Below are 22,667 nucleotides of genomic sequence, written 5' to 3'. Positions count from 1 at the left end.
CATGAACAGGTCTGACTACCAGAAGGAGGCTTCCAGACAACTCTCCAATACCAAATTTTACAGGAGACTTTCCTCAGATCCCACCAAGGAATACACTAAGAAACTACACCATCTTCTCAGGACACTCCCTATACAAGCACAAGAACAGATTTATACCAACACACCTCTAGAGCCCCATCCGGGGCTATTCTACCTACTACCCAAGGCCCACAAACCTGGAAATCCTGAACGCCCCATAATCTCACACACTCTCACTTAAGGACTGTCTGATTACGTTGACTCTCTCCTCAGACCCTATGCCACCAGTACTCCCAGCTATCTCCGAGATACCACTGACTTCCTGAGAAAACTGCAATACATTGATGACCTACCAGAAAACACTATCCTAGCCACCATGGATGTAGAGGCTCTCTATACCAACATCCCACCCAAAGATGAAATAAATGCTGTCCAGAACAGTATCCCTGATGATGCTACAGCACATCTGATGGCTGAGCTCTGTAACTTTATCCTCACACACAACTATTTCAGATTTGGCGACGATATATACCTTCAAATCAGTGGCACAGCTATGGGTACCCGCATGGCCCCTCAATATGCCAATATTTTCATGGCTGACCTGGAACAGCGCTTCCTTAGCTCTCGTCCACTAACACCCCATCTCTACTTATGCTACATTGATGACATCTTCTTTATCTGGACTCATGGGAAGGAGACTCTGAAGGAATTCCACCAGGACTTCAACAACTTTCACCCCAACATCAACCTCAGCCTGGAACAGTCCACACAGGAGATCCACTTCCTGGACACCATGGTGCTAATACACAATGGCCACATCAATACCATCCTGTACCGTAAACCCACTGACCGCTACACCTACCTTCATGTCTCCAGCTTCCATCTCAGACATACCACATGATCCATTGTCTACAGCTAAGCACTAAAGATATAACCGCATTTGCTCCAACCCCTCCGACAGAGACAAACACCTACAGGATCTCTACCAAGCATTCTTGAAACTGCAATACCCACCTGAGGAAGTGAAAAAACAGATCAACAGAGCCAGACGTGTGCCACGAAGCCTCTTACTACAGGACAAGCCCAAGAGAGAAACCAACAGAGCACTACTAGCCATCACCTACAATCCTCAGCTAAAACCTCTACAGCACATCATCAGGGATTTACAACCCACACTGGACAACGATCCCCCACTTTCACAGGCCTTGGGAGGCAGACCAGTCCTTGCCCACAGACAACCTGCCAACCTGAAGCAAATCCTAACCAGCAACTATACACCACACCACAGTCACTCTAACTCAGGGACCCGTCCATGCAACAAACCTCGTTGCCAGCTCCGCCCACATATCCACACCAGCAACACTATTACAGGACCTAACCAGATCAGCCACACCATCGTGGGTTCATTCAGCTGCACATCTACCAATATAATTTATGCCACCATGTGCCAGCAATGCCCCTCTGCTATATACATCGGACAAACTGGACAGTCTCTACATAAAAGAATAAACGCACACAAATCAGATATCAGAAGTGGCAATATACAAAAACCTGTAGGAGAGCACTTCAATCTCCCAGGCCACACAGTAGCAGACTTAAAAGTAGCTATCCTACAGCAAAGAAATTTCAGGACCAGACTCCAAAGAGAAATTTCTGATCTATAATTCATCTGCAAATTCGATGCCCTCAGCGCAGGCTTAAACAAAGACTGTGAATGGCTGGCTAAATACAAAAGCAGCTTCCCCTCCCTTGGTGTTCACACCTCCAGATCAACTGCTGGTAGTGAGCCTCACCCTTGCTGACTGAGCTAACCTTATTATCCCCACCCTTGCTCTGGCTTATTTATACCTGGCCCTGCAGATTTCGAAGACCAGCATCTGACGAAGTGAGTCTGTGCTCACGAAAGCTCATGCTCAAAACTTTTCTGTTAGTCTATAAGGTGCCACAGGACCCTTCGTTGCTGTTACAGATCCAGACTAACACGGCTACCCCTCCGATACTTGATGCTAGGTAGGGCATTAATGAAATCAGGTATATATCATAGACTCCAAGCTTTTAATCTGGCTTGTAAATCAATGCATAAAAAAGTAAGAGCTGAAAGAAGCCCAACATCTGTCATTCATATGTGGTATGAGTATTGCAACACCATTGTGTGTGATGAAAGTAGCTACCAGAGAAATGCTTATAAGTTTCAGCATGTAATTGTTAAATTTAACCTTTTGGTCTCAGGATGGTGGAAATAGTGAAGATAGGAATATTAAACAAATATTGAGAACCACATGGAATTACGTAGACAAGTGTAACTGTGTACCACAAACTCCCACACGTTAACAGAGTCAAAATTGGGTAATTGACTTCAGTGAAAAGGAAGGGCTGGAAAAGATTAAAATCTTTAGACATGGGGACTCAAAATCTAATTGAATTGCTGTCTCTGAAGTTGTGGATAATGAATCTTATTATAAAACAGAAGGAAGAGCAAGACTCAAATACAACCAATAAAATTTGTGAGTTTATAAAAAGAAAATGAGGTTAACATTGCAAAATATATAAGGATGGATCAAAAGATGACAACACTCATTATGCAGGAATGGCCTTTTGTATCCCTGAATTTAGAATGAGGAGATTTCTGAGATTATTCAATTTTGTGATGATTCTGCTGGCAAAATTGGCATTAACCTGAATACGGGATGTATGATCTACCAAGCCGCTATCCTATCCAACTGTAACAGGTTTAATGGCAATCAGAAAGGGAACCTTGAAATGAGAAATGTCTTAACAATGTTCTTAACTATGGAGATAGCATTCACGTAGTAATAGAATGGATTTTGGTGCATATTGGGACACCTGAAAATGAAATGACAGATAAAAGCATCAAAAACACCTTAAAATGAGGAAGTTAACAAAGTCCATTTTAGTGCGCAGTGCTTCAAAAGTTAGGTTAAGAATTTAACAAAGAATGACAATAAATATGGACCAAAGACAAAAAAAAGGATGGAAGTTATAGGAAATATGTCCTAAATATGAAGATAAAGCCCTGCTCCACATACATGACAGAAGAAATGAAGTAACTATATTTGGACTATTAGCCACTCACTGTGGTGCTACAGGTTGAACCTCTCTCGTCTGGCACCCTGGGAAACTGACTGGTGCCAAATAAGAGAATTTGCCAAATCACATGAAGTCAATATTGTCTAGCAGCATTACCAATACTTCCACTGCTCACTGGGCCCTTAGAAGACATTTAAGGTAAATTAGAGCTAAATAACAACATAGAACCCTGAGACCCAGGACTGGTGGCTGTAAACAAACTTTATGGGACCAGGGGAAACTGGTTCACACCCATGATAAGTGGACATCTAGGCTGCGTCTACACGTGCACGCTACTTCGAAGTAGCGGCACTAACTTCGAAATAGCGCCCGTCGCGGCTACACGCTTCGGGCGCTATTTCGAAGTTAACTTCGACATTAGGCGGCGAGACGTCGAAGTCGCTAACCTCATGAGGGGATCGGAATAGCGCCCTACTTCGACGTTCAACGTCGAAGTAGGGACCGTGTAGACGATCCGCGTCCCGCAACGTCGAAATTGTGGGGTCCTCCATGGCAGCCATCAGCTGGGGGGTTGAGAGATGCTGTCTCTCCAGCCCGTGCGGGGCTCTGTGATCACCGTGTGCAGCAGCCCTTAGCCCAGGGCTTCTGGCTGCTGCTGCTGCAGCGGGGGATTCATGCTGCATGCACAGGGTCTGCAACTCGTTGTCGGCTCTGTGGATCTTGTGCTGTTTAGTGCAAGTGTGTCTGGGAGGGGCCCTTTAAGGGAGCGGCTGGCTGTTGAGTCCGCCCTGTGACCCTGTCTGCAGCTGTGCCTGGCACCCTTATTTCGATGTGTGCTACTGTGGCGTGTAGACGTTCCCTCGCTGCGCCTATTTCGATGTGGTGCCGTGCAACGTCGATGTTGAACATCGACGTTGCCAGCCCTGGAGGATGTGTAGACGTTATTCATCGAAATAGCCTATTTCGATGTCGCCACATCGAAATAGGCTACTTCGATGTAGGCTTCACGTGTAGACGTAGCCCTAGCTAACTAAAATCATGCTGGACTGTGTACGTTGCTGAATGAGAAAGATTTGATCTGTTATGGTATTTTTTATCTACCAAAGATGCACCAAGAGAGCTTGTGCAAAACATGTCAAGTTAAAGAAACAACTAAGAATCTAATATGGCAATGCAGATAAAATTATACATAATTACATAATATAATTCTTTATAATATGATTCTTTATAAAGAACTAAGATGCACCAGCGTGAAAGAATATAGCCTGAAGGATTGGTGAGAGTTACTGGGAAACTGGGATGACATTTTAAAGCTCTTACTGCTTTTTCTTTTTCCAAGAAGATTGAGTGAGAAGATACAGATTTTTATGACCTGAAAACTGCAGTAGGTGGCTCTTGTAGGAAAATTAAAAGAAAAAGAAAAAGAAAAAGAAAAAGAAGGGAGCTGAAAGGAAAGCATTTTCAGTCGCTATCCGAGAGCAGAGAGATAGTCAGGAGAAACCCCAGGGGAGAGCATAATCCCTTGGACCCTAACCCTGGAAGAAGTCACCCTAGAGAAGTTGCAGGGAGGAAGGCCTGAGAAAGATGAGGTCAAAAGAGATTCAGGGAGACAACCTCAAGGAGTGGGACTGGACTGGACTATCCTAGAAACCCCTCAGGAGGTAACATGAGTCCATCAAATGAGATGAGGACACTGGAAAGCCCTATGACAAGGGTGTGAAAACCAGGGTCCTCAGATTGGGGCCAAAGACCTTCTTGGAAGGACACTGCACTGTGTTATGTTGGGCTCAGTGGGAGAGCGTCTCCTACCAGCATAGCTTACAGTCCCCACATAGATGGTTGGGGTGTTTTTATGTTGACAGGACAGCGCTCTCTCTCTCTCTCTCTCTCTCTCTCTCTCTCATTACCACAGAGCATCTCCACTAGACATGTTGGCACAGCTGCACCCCTGCAGAGCTGTATGTACAATATACCCTCTGTCTGGGGTGGTGGGTGATTCCAAGACTCAGCGAGGCTAGGCCCTGGCCTAGCCACCCCTTTTCCCTGAGGCCCCACTGCTCCCACCAAAGCCCAAAGGCCCCTTCTCCACCAGTCCGCCCCGCCCCCACAGTGTGCCAGTTGGGTGGTGCTGCCTCCCTCCTCCCAGGTCCATTGTGCCCAGCGTATGAGCACTGTAGGACCCCCACCACACTGCCTGGTGGGTGAGTGGTGCACCCTCTCCAGCCCTGGAGCACCCAGCAATGTGCTGGGCAATCAATCAGGCAGCGCACTCTCACAACACAGCATCCCCGTCCACCAGCCCCAGAGTGCCAGGTTGCTAGTGTGCTGTCCACAGCCCCAGCCTGAGGCTCAGCCATGAGGTAAGACCCCTGCAGCACAGTGCTGGGAAATAAGAAGGAGACTTGGGGGGTGAAGCATGGGGGATGTGCTGCAAGGATGTTTGGGGAGTTTAATCGTCCCCTCCCTTGCATGTCCCCCACCCATAACTGTAATGTGTCTAATACACTTTTTCTAAAGTGTCATTCCCTATGTTTTGCAGAATGGAATTGTTGATCCTTAACCTTACATCAGATTTATCCTGTCACTCCAGAACTCTTGAATTTGCAGTGGCTAATAAGAATGATCTAGCCACCCACCTAATACTCCCCCACCCAAATTTTTGCATTAAACAGGTATTTTTAAGTTTGATGCACAAAATCTTAGTGTGTGTGATACAATACAGGTATATCTTTCGAAAATACAGTTTCTGTGAATCACATCCTATTGGGTGACTGCATGACGGCAGATTTTCAATGGACTTATTTTTTTCTGGCCTATATCTCTATTACGGTTCACATTTTTCTAGTTCAAGACCATCCTTTTAGATGTCCATAGACTAAATCGCTTGTTTAGACTATGGTCTAGTGGTTTATGGTTCATTTTTGTGCTTACAATTCAGTTTTAAAGCAATTGGGGAAACTTTTGGCAACTGGCCATGATTTGATAGTACTCCATTTTGAGTTGTATATAATTTTCCTTTGTGTCTGGTATTGCTCTTGAGCTATGAGCTAACGGTCTCTTTTTTTTTTTTCATGGGCACTACTATGACTATTGCCCAAGAAGCGGGTTCAGATTGTACCTCTCTAGTCTGACACTCTCTCATCCTACAAAATCCATAACACAGGATGATTTATATTTAGCCAAGCAACTGCTTATCATGGGTGTGGCCAAGTTTGCCATGGTCCCATAAAGTTAGTTTAGAGCCAACAGCCCTGATTCTCAGTGCTCTGCTGTAATTTAGTTGTAATTTACCCCTAAAGGTCTTCTAAGAGCCCATTGAGTGGTAGAAGTGTTGGTAATGCTCCCAGGTAATATAGACCTCCCACGGTACAGCAAATTCTCTCATCTGGCACTGGTCAGGCCTTGAGGGTGCTGGACAAGAGATTTTCAACATACGCTTTTTCAGTAGTTTCCCCATTTTGATCAAAATATATGACAAGCAGTTTGGAACTTCAGGGATAATTTAGCTTCCTCCATCAGACATATACTGAGTGCATCACCTGTATGTGCATTTGCTTTACCCTCGTTCCAAGAGCAATGCAAACATGGTACAATTCTGATTCATATCTAACCAGGGCTACGTCTACACGTGCACCCAACTTCGAAATAGATTATTTCGATGTTGCGACATCGAAATAGGCTATTTCGATGAATAACGTCTTCACGTCCTCCAGGGCTGGCAACGTCGATGTTCAACTTCGACGTTGCTCAGCCCAACATCGAAATAGGCACAGCGAGGGAACGTCTACACGCCAAAGTAGCACACATCGAAATAAGGGAGCCAGGCACAGCTGCAGACAGGGTCACGGGGCGGACTCAACAGCAAGTCGCTCCCTTAAAGGGCCCCTCCCAGACACACTTTCATTAAACAGTGCAAGATACACAGAGCCAACAACTAGTTGCAGACCCTGTATATGCAGCACGGACCCCCAGCTGCAGCAGCAGCAGCCAGAAGCCCTGGGCTAAGGGCTGCTGCCCACGGTGACCACAGAGCCCCGCAAGGGCTGGAGAGAGAGTATCTCTCAACCCCCCAGCTGATGGCCGCCATGGAGGACCCCGCTATTTCGATGTTGCGGGACGCGGATCGTCTACACTGTCCCTACTTCGACGTTGAACGTCGAAGTAGGGCGCTATTCCCATCCCCTCATGGGGTTAGCGACTTCGACGTCTCGCCGCCTAACGTCGATTTCAACTTCGAAATAGCGCCCAACACGTGTAGACGTGACGGGCGCTATTTCGAAGTTACTGCCGCTACTTCGAAGTAGCGTGCACGTGTAGACGCAGCCCATGAGTGTATTTGCCTATTCCTTTAACAGCTTCTAAGTATTTGATTAGTATATGTGTGCACATACGCAACACACACGCTCTTTACGCTGGACTCAGATTTTTCCCTCTGATTCAGGTTACATACATCAAAGTTCACCCATTCAGCTCTTTCCTCACCTTTATAATTCTCCCACTTCTATTTAGTGTCATGCAACATAACCCAGTTGGCGTAACTCTAACTCATAGTCATTTGTTTGTCAACACCTTTATTCCTTAAATTTTCCAGTCCTGTACACTCTTGCTATTGTAGCTGCTTTCTCCAGGGTCAGGCTGATCTAATGGATTTTCATTTCTCCTTGAAGAATGACTACATTAAAATTGTATTTTAATCATGTCATTTCCATCTATATATATATATACAATCTCATGAGTTGCAGCTGAGGAATCCATTCATCTCTTAAGCCTGGTGAGCCTTGGTACCTCTCAAGAAATTCTTTACTTTCAACTGGGGAGTTTTCAAACGACTCAAGCAATTCAGAAATTTAAAGATTAAAATCATCACAAGTGACTTGTCTACTATATTCTCATGCAAAGCTGAACTCTTTCTGTCCAATTTCTGTTTGAAGTATGCAACTTTAACATTGCTAACCATGTGCCTCTTTCATATCACACAAACTTCTCCATCAGTAACTCCTTCCATCTGGACCAGTTTTCAGAAGGATTGCCTATTTCATGCCTAGTCCGTGATAGACCATTTCCTTTACTGTCAGTTGTGGCCATTTTAGTTTATTTAGTTTCCTTGTGTCCAGATCTCTCTTACCCTTTTTTATTTTTTTCCTCCAAGGTGACAGAATCACGTCATCATGCACATGTGTGTGATGCTTGGGAAGGCTTGGGGAAAGGTTGCTATGGGTTGCTCCACTGGGGCAGTAATTGAGGCAGGGCAGAGCAGGACTGCCCCTGGCCCTGGGTGAGGGGAGAATGTGGGAGCAGCTTCTGCCACAACGCCGTGGTGGGGAGGGATGGTGCCTCTCAGAGTCGAGTTCTGGCTGCTGCTACTGATTCCTCCCCGCCACACACGCACCCTGGATTAGGCAGCAGGAAGTAGCTCCCCTGTCAGTAGTGGCAGCCACAGCTTGGGAATGGGGGTGGTGGGTAGACAAGCACAGCAAGCAGGGGACACAGCCCACTAGTAATATTGGAACATTAAAACACAACTATTTTATTTAACTAAAGCAGGGAACTTCACTCCCCAATACCAGTTCCTCCATCAGTCTTAAAATGGGAGGGGCTCTGGTGGTACTTGCTGTGCAAACTTGTAGTAAGAGACACAGTCCCTGCCCCCAAATGCTTACAATCTATATCCTGCTGCTATTGAGCTTGTTAACCTGTCACTGTGATGGTTTATTTCATATTCTTTAAGAAAATACTTATAGATATGAAATCACCTAACTCAAATATGCTTTATGCAAAATATTGCATATGTAAGCTACTCTGAGAGAGTTTGCAGTTCCTTGAATGTATGTGTCCTATTTATGTGCATGTATCATTCATCATCATCAACAACCACCATGGGCTCAGCTCCCATTGGTGTCCATTGCCTCCTTCACTATTTTCTTCCATCTTTCCCTGTCCAGTGCCACATGGCTAGTTTCTGTAGATTAGCTGTGCAACAATCTAGTATTTCATCCACACATTCTCTGCGGAGTCTGCCTCTCCTATTTGAACCATCCATTATGCTGAATACCAGGGTCTTGACTTTTCGTCCATCATTCTTTGTGCAGATATGCCCAAATAGCTGTAAGTTCTGTGGCATAATCTTTTGGAGTAGGTTCTCTTTCAGCTGTATCTGCCTATATAGTTCCTTATTGGTGATCATATGCATCCATCCTATTCTCAGGATCTTTCTATAACAACCCTTCTCAAATGCCAATATCCTACTCTTTGAATCTTTTGTTATCACCCATGTCTCACATCCATACAACATGCTGATGAATACACACGTTTTCAAGACTCTCAGCTTCATTCCTAAGCTAAGTGCTTTGCTTTTTCCAGATCTTATCTGTCGCCTTCAAGCTCGCTCTTGTTTTTGCTGTTCTAGTCACTATTTCCTTTTTACAGTCTAGATCATATGACATGGTGCTCCCCACCAGATATGTGAACTTCTCGACATTCTCTAGTCCAATCCCATTTATGCTGATCTTTCTTCCTATTCTCAAAATACTATTGTTTCCATTCTATTGATGTCCATAATCAGTCTGTACTGCTTCCCTTCCTTGTTTAGTACCTGCACCATTCTCGCTAGCTTCTCTTCCTCCTTGACAATAACTATACCATCCACCAACCTCAAGTTGTTAATTCTCATCCCATGCACCGATATCCCTTCTGCCTCTTCCTTGATCTTGTCCATCACTCTCTCTAGGTGCATGATGAAAATACTCAGTGATATCAGATCTCCCTGTCTCGTATCTCTACTCATTCTAAATCAACTTCCCAACTCTCCACATGTTCTAACTGCTGCCTCTGCATTGTTGTTAATATCCCTCAACAACCGTATCCATCTGCTATCCACTCCATACAATTCCACCATTGCCCAAGTCATTTTCTGATCTATACTGTCAAATGCCTTCTGAAAATCAACAAAGCAATTGTAGATGTTCTTTCATTGAGCTTTCTCTGTTATCAATCTTAGTGCCAATATTTATTGTATGGTACTTCTATCTTTCCTGAATCCTGCTTGCTCATCCACTAGATGTTCTGAGATCTGAGATCTCAGTCTCTCAGTATTATCATTAGCACCTTACCTAGATGACTTGTTAGGGCAATCTTTCTGTCATTCTTGCACTCCAACGTGCTTCCTAGTGTATTGTCACTAGCATTGATCTTGTCCATTCTTTAGGTGCCGTCCCTTTTATCCACACTATATTACACAGTTGGTGTATTTCCTGAATAATACTTTCTGTGCCATATTTGGTCATCTCTCCCTTTATCTTATTGTTTCCAGGGCTCTTGTTGTTCTTTAGTCCTTTCACTGATCTTTCTACTTCCTCCTTTGAAATATCAGTCTCATTCTCAATGCTCGGTGGAGATTTCTCTTTTAGTTCTTTGATCATTCCTGTATTTCAAAATCAGCAATGTGAACTATGAACCTCTGTACTGAGCCACATCTACTATGTGAGAGCTATTAGTGGTACTTTAGAAACTTAATGGCCCAGTTCTTGGGACAATGATCTGTGAATAGTCTTGCTTTGCCTGTAAGCTTGGACTATTGTTGGTCTTACAAAACATGTGACCAGGCCACCCAATGAGGGAAACCATTCTGTAAGCTGTACTTTTCCATTCAAGTTGAAAAGAGTTTGAACTGAGCAGAAAAAGGTACCTCCTCGGGCAAAATATACATGAAGACCTGAAATCAAACAATAGAGACTGCTGCCACATGCTGGGACACTGTTGGTTAGCATCTAAGATAACTGCTTGAAACATGGTGGGCTGTGTCTACACTATGAGATAAAATTGCATTTATTAATATCAATTTTGTAACTCTGGAATTTACAAAATTGATTTTAACTATCCTTACCTTCCCACATGCTTCTCACAAAGTTGACATTGCTGCCACACTCAATTAGCAAACATTGACTGTTGCAGTTATGCATTGTGGGAACCTTTCCCAAACTTCCTTCATCCCCATAGAATTCTGAGTAGAATTCGCTAGCCTTTGACATCATTTTCCCACACTGCATTATCCTCATTTCCCTCCCACATTGAGCAAATATCCATTTTTCCAGTCAGAAGGAAGGAAAAGTAGGGCATCGCCAAAGATGGCAATGTTGACAGAAATCTCTTTCTTCTGTAACTGAATTATCAAGGATTTCATAAAAATCAGCAAGTGTATGTCTTCTCAACTGGCTATCCACTGACTGTCCCCCCTCCCATGATTGCATCCAATCACTGGAAATAACACAGGGACAATGGAAAGCTTGGAGAAAGAGTTGAAGTTTTTGAAGAAAGAGAGTTGCTGAGGGGAGAATATTTGGCTTCTGAGTACATTATACAACTTCTTTGCATACTCTGTGTTCTCAACTGGCCCTCCACCCACTGTATCCTGCATGAAGGAGTCCAAAGTTAGATGAAAGAAGATAGAAAAGGCTACAGAAAAAGGTGTTTGTCTTCCCTCTTTACTACACAGACATTGCCAACACAGGGAATGGCAATAAATTCTCATACACTGAACTTATAGTGGAAACAGGAATCTCAACTGGCCCTCCACCCACTGTTCCCTGTGGTTTTGGGGGGTCAACGCATGAACAAAGAGGATAGAAAAGGTTAGGAAAACGATTTATAACTGAAATATCAAAGATTTTGCAAAAAGCAGCAGGTGTCTGCAATGGGCAGCAACCCCTGAAAATATTTTTGCTTGGAGGGGAGGACACGGTAGTCTGTGGCTGCAGAACCAATTGAAATGTTCCATGACCTGTGAAAATCTTAGCTGCTAGGGTAGACTTCTCCTCCTCCCATGGCAGCAAGCCCCCTGGGTCCTTGTTGGGGCATGGGGATTGGGGGGGTTTCAGTGGGGTGCCGGTTGGAGTAGTCTCCCTGAATATGTCAGCCACCAAGGAAGAGTTCCCCTGAGTGGCTGCAAGACCCTCAAACGTCTTAGCCACAGACAGAGACTTCCCCTGAGAGGCTTGCAGCTGCCCACTGCATGCAAGCTGCCTGGCAGAATGGTCAACACTGAACAGCAGTCATGTCCTTTTATTGGCTAGGGGGCAAATCAAGTGATATGGTTGGGCACGGGAAGGTTCCAGACCACATGGCACCTCTAGGGGATGGGAGTCTGTACCAAATGTAAATGCCTGAAAAGAAGTTTCTCAGCATCTCATACAAGCATGACCCCTACCATGCACAGCATAGCTACCTGTGGGGCAGTGGCTGGCACCAGGCAGAGCAGAAAAAAAACCAAAAACAGTTAGCGGAGGTAGACACACAAACCCGGACGCCCTATCATTTAACGTATTGACACCCTTACCACCAGACTATCCAGTTATTTGGACTCCCACCTCAAACCCTATGCCATCAACACTCCCAGCTGTCTACAAGATACCACTGACTTCCTGAGGAAATTACAAAAAGTCAGAAAAGTTCCTGACAACACCATCCTTGCCACAATGGATATAGAGGCTCTGTACATTAATATTCTGCACGAAGATGGATTACAAGCAATCAGGAATACAATCCCTGATGTCACCACGGCCAATCGGGCATCTGACCTCTGTAACTTTGTTCTCACCCACAATTATTTCCAATTTGGGGACAATTTATACCTTCAGATTCGTGGAACTACTATGGGCACCCGCATGGCCCCACAATATGCTAATATATTTATGGCTCACTGGGAACAACTATTCCTCAACTCTCGTCCCCTATTACCCCTCGTCTACTTAAGATACACTGATGACATCTTTATGATTTGGACCCACGGTATAGACACTCCAGAAGAATTCCACAGAGACTTTAAGAATCTGCACCCCACCATCAACTTATATCTCGATTACTCCATGCGAGAGATACATTTCCTACAGCACAAATCAACGATGGCCTGATCGGTACCACACTCTCCTGGAAACCAACTGATTGCTATACTTACCTACATGCTTCTAGCTTCCATCCTGCACACATAACTAGATCCATTGTTTACAGTTAAGCCCTTAGGTACAATCACATTTGCTCTGATCCTACTGACAGAGACTGAAAATTACAAGATCTCTACCAAATATTCATAAACCTGAATTACCCATGAGGAGAAATAAAAAAACAAATTGTCAGGGCCAAAAGAATATCCAGAGACCAGCTACTCCAAGGTAGGCCCAAAAAAGCCAAGAACAGAACACCACTGGTCATTACCTACAGCCCCCAACTCAAACCGCTGCAATGAATTATTAAAGACCTACAACCTATCCTTAATCAGGATGCCAGACTCCAGAAGGCCCTAGGTGACAGGCCTCTTCTCTCCTACAGACAACCTCCCAACCTCATGAGGATTCTCACCAACAGCCACAGTCTATACTGCAGGAGCACCAGTCCTGGAACTTTTCCTTGCAACAAAGTCCATTGCCAGCTTTGTCCACATATATATTCTGGAGATACCATCACTGGACCTAACCAGATTAGTTACAGAATCAGGGGCACATTCTCATGCTCCTCAACTATCATCATATATGCCATCATGTGCCAACAACGCCCAGATGCTTTGTATATTGGACAGACTTCAAAGTCTCTATGACAAGAATTAATGGACACACAACAGACATAAGAACACTCCTGATTCAAAAACCAGTCAGTCAACATTTTAATAGAGTGGGCCATTCTGTTAATGACTTAAAAGTTTGCGTTTTAATGAAGAGCAATTTTCACAACAGTATGCAAAGAGGCTTCTGAACTCTCTTTTATATTCAAATTTGACTCATTAACATGTGGTTTGAACTGCAATGTGAATTTTCTGGGTCATTATAGAGGCTCTTTTGCATACTTGGATTAATTTAATTCTTACTCCCCACTCCTGCCCATCTACTCTCTGATTTGCTCACCTCGATCATTTTTTTCTGATTTGTCAACATTGTTTACTTTTTTGGTTCTCTGTGCCTTAAATATTGAGTTTGTTCTCGTATGGCTATGGTCTGAAGAAGTGGGTCTGTCCCATGAAAGCTCACCACCTAATAAATTATTTTGTTAATCTTTAAACTGCTACTTGACTGCTTTTTTTGTTTTGTTTTGTTTTGATAGTATATAGACTACCACAGCTTTCTCTCTGTCACTATTCAACCATGAATCATAGAATACTAGGACTGGAAGGGACCTTGAGAGGCCGTCGAATCCATCCCCCTGCCCTCATGGCAGGACCAAGTACTGTCTGAACCATCCCTGATAATCATCTATTTAACCTGTTCTTAAATATCTCGAGCAATGGAGATTCCACAACCTCCCTTGGCAATTTATTCCACTGTTTGACAACTCTGAAAGTTAAGAACTTTTTCCTAATGTCCAACCTAAACCTCCCTTGCTGCAGTTTAAGTCCATTGCCTCTTGTTCTATCCTCAGGGTCCAAAAAGAACAAGTTTTCTCCCTCCTCCTTATGACACCCTTTTAGATATCTGAAAACCGCTAACATGTTGCCCCTCAATCTTATCTTTTCCAAACTAAACAAGCCCAATTCTTTCAGCCTTTCTTCATAGGTCACATTTTCTAGACCTTTAATCATTCTTGTCGCTCTTTTCTGGACCCTCTCTAATTTCTCCACATCTTTCTTGAACTGCAGTGCCCAGAACTAGACACAATACTCCAGCTGAGGCCTAAGCAGCACAGAGTAGAGCAGAAGAATGACTTATCATGTCTTGTTCACAATACACCTGTTAACACATCCCAGAATCATGTTTGTTTCTTTGCAACAGCATCACACTGTTGACTCATTCTGTATTTGTGAAACTGATTGTTCCTTCCCAAGTGGAGCACTTTGCATTTGTCCTTATTAAACTTCATCCTGTTTACTTCAGACTGTTTCTCCAATTTATCCAGATTATTTTGAATGTTGACCCTATCCTCCAAAGCAGTTGCAACCCTTCCCAACTTGGTATCATCTGCAAACATAATAAGCGTACTTTCTATGCCAATATCTAAATCATTGACGAAGACATTGAACAGAACCGGTCCTAACACAGACCCCTGCGGAACCCCACTTGTTATACTTTTCCAGCAGGATTGAGAACCATTAAGAACTACTCTCTGGGTACAGTTATCTAACCAGTTATGCACCCACCTTATAGTAGCCTCATCTAAATTGTATTTGCCTAGTTTTTTGATAAGAATATCATGAGAGACTGTATCAAATGCTTTACTAAAGTCTAAGTATACCACATCTACCGCTTCTCCCCTATCCACAAGGATCGTTATCCAATCAAAGAAAGCTATCAGATTAGTTTGACAAGATTTATTCTTTACAAACCCATGCTGGCTGTTTTCTATTTACCTTACCACCTTCCAAGTGCTTGCAGACGATTTCTTTAATTACCTGTTCCATTATCTTTCCTGGCACTGAAGTTAAGCTGACTGGCCTGTAGTTTCCTGGGTTATTCTTATTCCCCTTTTTATAGATGGGCAGTATATTTGCCCTTTTCTAGTCTTCTGTAATCTCTCCTGTCTCCCATGATTTTCCAAGATGATAGATAGAGGTTCAGATACCTCCTCTATCAGCTCCTTGAGTATTCTAGGATGCATTTCATCAGGCCCTGGTGACTTGCAGACATCTAATTTTTCTAAGTGATTTTTAACTTGTCCTTTTTTTAATTCAACTTGTTACCCTACTCCTTTCCCAGTAGCATTCACTATGTTAGGTATTTCTTCATCAGACTTCTCAGTGAAGACCGGAACAAAGAGTTGTTGAAATCCGTGTTGGGGATAATTGGAATGGGTGGATGCACTCACAGTGAGAATAGCAAAGAAAGAAAGTTTTGCAGCCTCTCATAAAGCATGACCCCACAGCCATGCGCTTCATGGCGCCGAATTGAAATGGTCTTCCTGTTATCTAATTCCTGCACACCCAGAGAGCAGTGGAGGTGGAAGAGGTTACAGTGGAGCACTGGGGGGTACTTTGGGGCACATATGGGACATCTCTGGAGGCTAATGAATTCAATTTAAAGAGATGGCATTTCCACACTACCTTGCATTCTGGTTTTCAGATTTGAACTGAATGCTACAACCAACCATTTCTGACAATATTGTGATCTTGTTATTAGATCAATTTTTAGTGCTCCCAAAATTGAGCTAATGGTATTTACAGTGAAGACAGGCACTTGGTACAACTGGGCTAACTGCCTTAAATTTGAATTTATCTTGTAGTGTAGATGCAGCCTAGGACTGAACAGAGGTGGGTCAGGCCCAAGCTAGGAGGCTGCCTCTCTTGTGAGTAAAGATGATTAGAACCATTACTACAGATAGAAACTGCATGTAAAAAGTTTCTTAGTATTTTGGGCTTCGCTGGTATATTTTGTTTTATTTTACCTAGTATCTTACTTTGACCTCTCTGGTGAGAAGTATCAAGGGGTAGCTGTGTTAGTCTGTATCCGCAAAAACAATGACAACTCCTGTGGCACCTTAAAGACTAGAACCTCATTTGCTGTAGTCTGTAAGGCATCACAGGACTTCTCATTTTGACCTGTGTTAGCACTTAAATCCTATTTTTTATGCTTAATAAAAATCACTTTTGTTTGTTAATAAACCCAGTGTAAATAATTGTTACCTGGGGGCAGTGAGGGACAACTGCTATGAATCTATTTCATTGATAAAGGGAGTGAATAACTCGTAAGCTAACTCTGTATAAACTATATGTATAATAAGATGTATTTTTCTGGGGTTTTGGCCCCTACTGGAGCTGTAGACCTGTCCCTTTGACTAAGCTTTCCCAGAGCTGAGCTGACCTCAGTGTCCGTGTTGCTCTGCTGTGGCTTGTGGCCCCAACTCTGTGCCATTGCTGAGGGGAGGCCAGAGGTTCTGGCCCAGCAGGACACGGTGGCGTGGTGCCCTGGAGGTCAGGTAAGCACACTCCAGGATATTTTGAGGACACTGGGTGACAGTGTCAAGGTGATCTCTGTGATCAAACTTGTCACAATTCAATATATGTACATCAATATGAGTATTTATATGAAAAATTGCAAAAGAAATGACTAAAGTATAAAAATGTCCATAATTACTAGCTTATTTAATGAACATATAATAACCTGGCATGTCTAGTTGCAGGTTAATGTCTTAATTTTAGCATTTACTAGGCACCATTAAGAATAAGACTTTGTTGCTGTCTTCCTGGTATTCCGAAGGCTAAGAATCAGAAATAAAATAAATAGGATAGAAGTTGTAATTAGTGTGAATTGATAATGTACAGTTTTTAATGTCACTCAATATATGATCCTCTCAGCAAAAGACTGTAGGGAGAGAAAATAACTAGTATCATTTGCTTTTAGTTTTTTCTTTGAATGTGTTTCCTCCTGACATAAAATATGTAGTAATACCTTTGTGCTTCATTAAAGTTTAACATATTCAATAAAACATAGTGAAGACATACATTTTTCTTAACCTGCATCTCATTTCTATTGTAAAATGTCCCCACCCCCACTCCTGGGTGCTGTTCTCCTGTTTAAAAAAAGAAGCCAGAAATGAATCTCTTTTATTCTTTGCAGAATATTTCATTAAATTAATGGGAAAGATGTAGGAGGTCAAAATGAAAAACTGATTTTCCTTTTATGATCTCCATAAAGTAACTTACTGATAGAAGGAAAAAGCATGCATTCACAAATCATGCTGTAATATAATACACCTTCATCACCTTATGAGCTACTTTTAACTTCAGTGTCAAATCTAGAGGTTAAAAGACAACAAGTGCCATAAATCTTAGGTTAGATACTTACAAGATGTGTGCAGGGGTGGGGGGGGGGGGTGGAAATCATCAAGTGTCAGCAAGTTTCTTTCCTTTCCTTTCCTTCTAAGTTCCTTTAGAAATAAGAATGCCTAACAGTGCACAGCTCAAGGAAGTGATTGTAAGCTGGGAATATCTCTACGATTCAAGGGCAAACAAAATGGAATCCAAATGCAAATCTGTGGAATTCCTACTGGCAATTTTCTTTCTGAGTTTTATTATATATGATGTCTCTCTTAAATTTCACTACATGACAACAGTGACAGAGAGGTAGCCATGTTAGGCTGTATTCTATCGAAACAAAAAAGCAGCCACGTAGTACTGTAAAGATTAACAAAATCATTTATTAGGTGATGAGTTTTTGTGGGGCAGACCCACTTCTTCAGATCATGGCCATACCAGAACAGACTCAATATATAAAGCACAGAGGTCCAAAAATTGTTATCAAGGTTGGCAAATCAGAAAAAATTGTTATCAAGGGTGTGCAATCAGAGGAGCAGAGGGACAGTGGGGTGGAGGGCGGCAGAAAGTTGAGTTAGATAAAACATCAAAGTATGTAACAGAGTCCTTATAATGAGTCAGGAAATTGCTGTGCCTGTTCAAACAACGTGTTAATGTGTCAAATTTGAATATGAATGTTAATTCTGAGCATTCCCTCTGCAGATGGTTGTTAGAGTCCCTTTTCAGTAGAACACAGACTTTCAGATATTTAACAGACTTGCCCACTCCATTAAAGTGCTGGCTGACAGATTTGTGTATTTGGAATTTTTTGATGTCTGCTCTATGCCCATTCATTTTTTTTTCGAAGAGTGTTTTCAGTCTGTCCCATATACAAGGTGTGTGGACATTGTTGGCACATGGTGATGGGGGTGGGGCATGGGTCCTGGGGCCAGCATGGGTCACAGCCCTTCACCCCTGCCCCAGTGTGATGGCCCACCTGGCTCACCACCCACGTCCTCCTCCCACTGTCAACAGAGCACATGATACACACACTTACAGTGGCCAAAAAAATCCTCATTATGAAATATGTTCACTTCTGTATCATTGGATATGAGAGTACACTTACATAACATTTGCCCAAAGTCATGGTTTGAATGGCCAGTTATGTATTTTTATATCATAGCCCTACAAAAACTCCTACTTGTGCACAGCTAGGACTGCATTTGTGATGGGAAAAAATGGACTGTCATTAGTTACGCAGGGTGATCTCTGGAAAGGTCTACTCGTTATTGATATCCTGCGTCTGATTTCACGTAGTGCGAGTAACTCCACTGCACCCTGTGAAATTGCTCACAATTATACCCATCTATACAAGATCAGAACAGACCCATTATGTTAATACATCCTTGTACCGTACTCATACATTTTACTGTTCTTACTTTTCAGATGAAAGGCTCTATGTAAGAACAGCATTCATCCCTTACTGTATCTCTCCCCCCATTAGAATCCAAACACCAAGGCACTTACTTTTATTGAGAGTCCTATAAGCATTTATTTGTAATAGGAATTTTCAGGGCTACTAGTCATTTAAGCATCACATTAGTTTGTTTCATTTAAAAGCTCTATCTTCTCAGAGGCAGAATGGGTGACTCTACTTGTTTATGATTCAAAGAAAGAAGCAATCACCCCCAGAAGACTGCTCAGATATGAAACTTCATAAGGGTCAAAGAGATAGAGAGAGAGAGAGAGAGATTGTTTGGGTCAGAATTTCTTCTCTGGGGAGCTGCAAGGCAGAAATGGAATTCTGCTGTCATCAAGGAATTGGTGATTGTTTTCCCAGCACTTTCAATAGTTAAAGAAGATGGTCTCTAAAGCATTAAGTGTAGCCTGTGGATGAAGTGAAGGAGCTGTTTAAGTTTTAAAACAGCCAACACCTGTGTTCTCAGATAAATATTCTTGGGGCAGTCCATAAGGCCTTCTCTCCTTTGCTTTGCTGCCACCACAGCAGTAGTGCTGGAATAATTTTTAGAATGGGCTGCGGAGAGCTGTTGAACCCAGCGGAAACCTTGTATTCAATGGAAAACACTTCAAAACAGGGGTGCTGTACCCCTAGTTCCAGCACCTATTCACCACAGCTTTTCCTAGAACTACTGCACAAAATCCCCTAAGGAAATATACTAGGTACAGCTCTCCTTGGAATCACATGGTACTATTGCTATACCCATGCTGTCCAAAGTTTGAAGAGGGGACACCTAGCTTTTCAACTTTGATGTGGGAGCTATGTAGCAAATCTTTTTTAAAGCTTGCTTTCTGTGTGTAGCCTCTTCATCTAGCCATGAGCCAGTACTTCAAAGTTTTAAACTTCAAAGTTGCCACAGGGGGCAATTTGCTTAATGAAGTGCTGCATATGCAGCGCAGCACTTAATTAATAAAATCCCAACACCCTACTTACCATCCTCCCTTCGAAGTAGGGAGCTACTCTACATAGGCCCTTACTTTAGCATTTGACCTTGAGCCATTCAACTGTCACTGACTCTAGTGCGTATAAAAGAAACTGCCTAGTCATGGAACAAGTGGCTTGTTGTTGTCTTATAATATGAGTCCTGAAGTATACTACCTTGTTTCTTTGTGTTGTTTAAGAGCCACAGCCAATTTATTAAACAAATGCCTTCCATACAAATATTTTACTGTTATGCAATCAGAGGATCTACCTGTTGGTTAATTAGCACAAGCAGAAACGGTACTCAAGCAAAACCACAACCAACAGCAAAACCATGCCTAATTATTACTGGCAAAGGAGACAGAGGCAACTGCTCTCCTGCTTCTGGTGTTGCTGTTAGCAGACAACCTTCCTTTCTCCTAAAGGCAGGAAGCATAAACACACCCTTTAACTTCTTCTCAGGGTTACTCCCTGCAACAGGTCCTTCCTATCTAGGATCAATTTCATGCTCTAGGACTGTCTGTGGGTTTTCCCAGAACAACAACTCACCCTGGCTGCACAGTAACTATGCTGCTGTCCCCAGTCATGCAAAAATCAGTAACTAGGCTGAGAAAATAATCTGATTTAAAAATGATCAGTTAAAAAGAAAAATGCTAATAATGAAGGGTTCTTTTTATTTTTTCCTGATTTCTGAAACAGGTTGTTTCATATAATCAAGATTTTGTCTAAAATGTCAAAAATTAAAAAAAACAAACAAACACCTTGATGTTCTTTAAATGAAAGCTAAGATGGTCTCCTTATCACTTAACTTCAGGAGCTCAGGCTTTAAGAAGACCAATGTAGTGAAGATTGCAATAACATTTACAAGACTGGTCAACAGTGACAGTTACATGATTAATAATATCTTCATTATACAAGATTAAATCAGCTTGACATTTTTTGCACTCTGATTTTCTTTCAAGTTTTTTTTTTTATTGAATGTTTGTATTTCACATACTTAAAGGAATGCTTTCATGGTATAACTATAATAATGCATATCTTTTTGTTTTGAGATTGCAAGTGCTTTACAGAAGAGGTTAATATCAATTATCCCTATTGTACAAATCAAGAAACTGAGAGACATATGTGAAGTGACTTGCCCATGTTCATCCAGGAGGTCAGTAGAAAAATCAGTAATAGAAACTCATCCTCCTCTGTCCCAATCCAGTGAACCATCCAACAGACTGCCCTGCCTGTATTTTATTAAAAGGTGGAAATGTTTCTCTTGGTATAAACTTTATAAATATTTGGCTTGGCTGTCTTATTCATATTTATGTATATTTAAAATTTCAGAGCATATTTAAATTGCATGTGTCCATTAAGGCTACTGTTACTCAACAAAAATATTTATGGAGAGTACTATGAAAGGAGATAAACATTGTTTGCATGCTTTAGATGGGTCCTTTTAAATAGCTACCAATCAAATAGTTGTCCTGAAGGGATAAGAGCTCCTAACAGAAACTATAAAGTTAGGGCATATTTCCATAGGTATTCTTTCATTTGGGGATGTGACAAGACTGTTTAGGAGGGAGGGAGGGAGAAACAGACAGACAGACAGACACAAAGGAAGTTATAAATTGGCAGTAAAGCTCCTACAGTATATACTATTTACCCAGCAAGGGACTGATGGCTGTGGTGACACCTGAGTCAGAATTTATTTTCAGCAGCATTACTATTACAGATAATAATACTGCCATTAATTGTTTAAATTCATAAATATTATCCTGAGAAATTTCATTGGGTTGGAAAAACAAAATTTGCAATTATTTGTCATGAAACTGACAATCTAAATGTGATTCTTCATTAAAATACTTTGTTTCAAGTATTATTAAAGAAAATGACTATGTCAACTCCAGAAATATTTAAAAACCCTCTTGCATTCTAGGCATTAAAGCAGAAAACACTAGAAGCTGATTCCTTTCTTAGAGGTTTTTTAGTTCCCAATATACAATTCTACCCATCACTGAGAGTACAATACTTTGTCTTTCCAAAGTTCCCACATTTATTTCAAAATCTGTTCTTAAAAAACAAATAAAACAAATTCCCCAGATGTATATCGTACCTTAGGCCCACCTGTTGAGGAAGTCCAACTCCCACTAAAGTCCGCATGACGCTTAGAACATTATCACTGTTCTTTTAACCAACCATAAGACTTCCTACCGCTAAGCAAAATAATGTTGTTTTAGGAATAAAATACTTGTTCCCTCACGTGACTAAGCCAGTTTAGTTTTGTGGAAACTCAGAGTTTATGATAAATACATTTCCAATAAGGGATATCCTAATTATGATCTTGGGACACTCCATTTTCAGGAACTATGTGATGCAAGAAAAAGTGTATGTCAAGAAAGGAATAATGTTAGGCATGTAAGAACTGACATACTGGGCCAGACCAGAATTGACATACTGGGCTAGGCCATA

Source organism: Carettochelys insculpta, chromosome 2, assembly GCF_033958435.1.
Source record: "Carettochelys insculpta isolate YL-2023 chromosome 2, ASM3395843v1, whole genome shotgun sequence".
Taxonomy (NCBI): Eukaryota; Metazoa; Chordata; order Testudines; family Carettochelyidae; genus Carettochelys; species Carettochelys insculpta.
Note: the sequence above shows the minus strand (reverse complement) of the source record.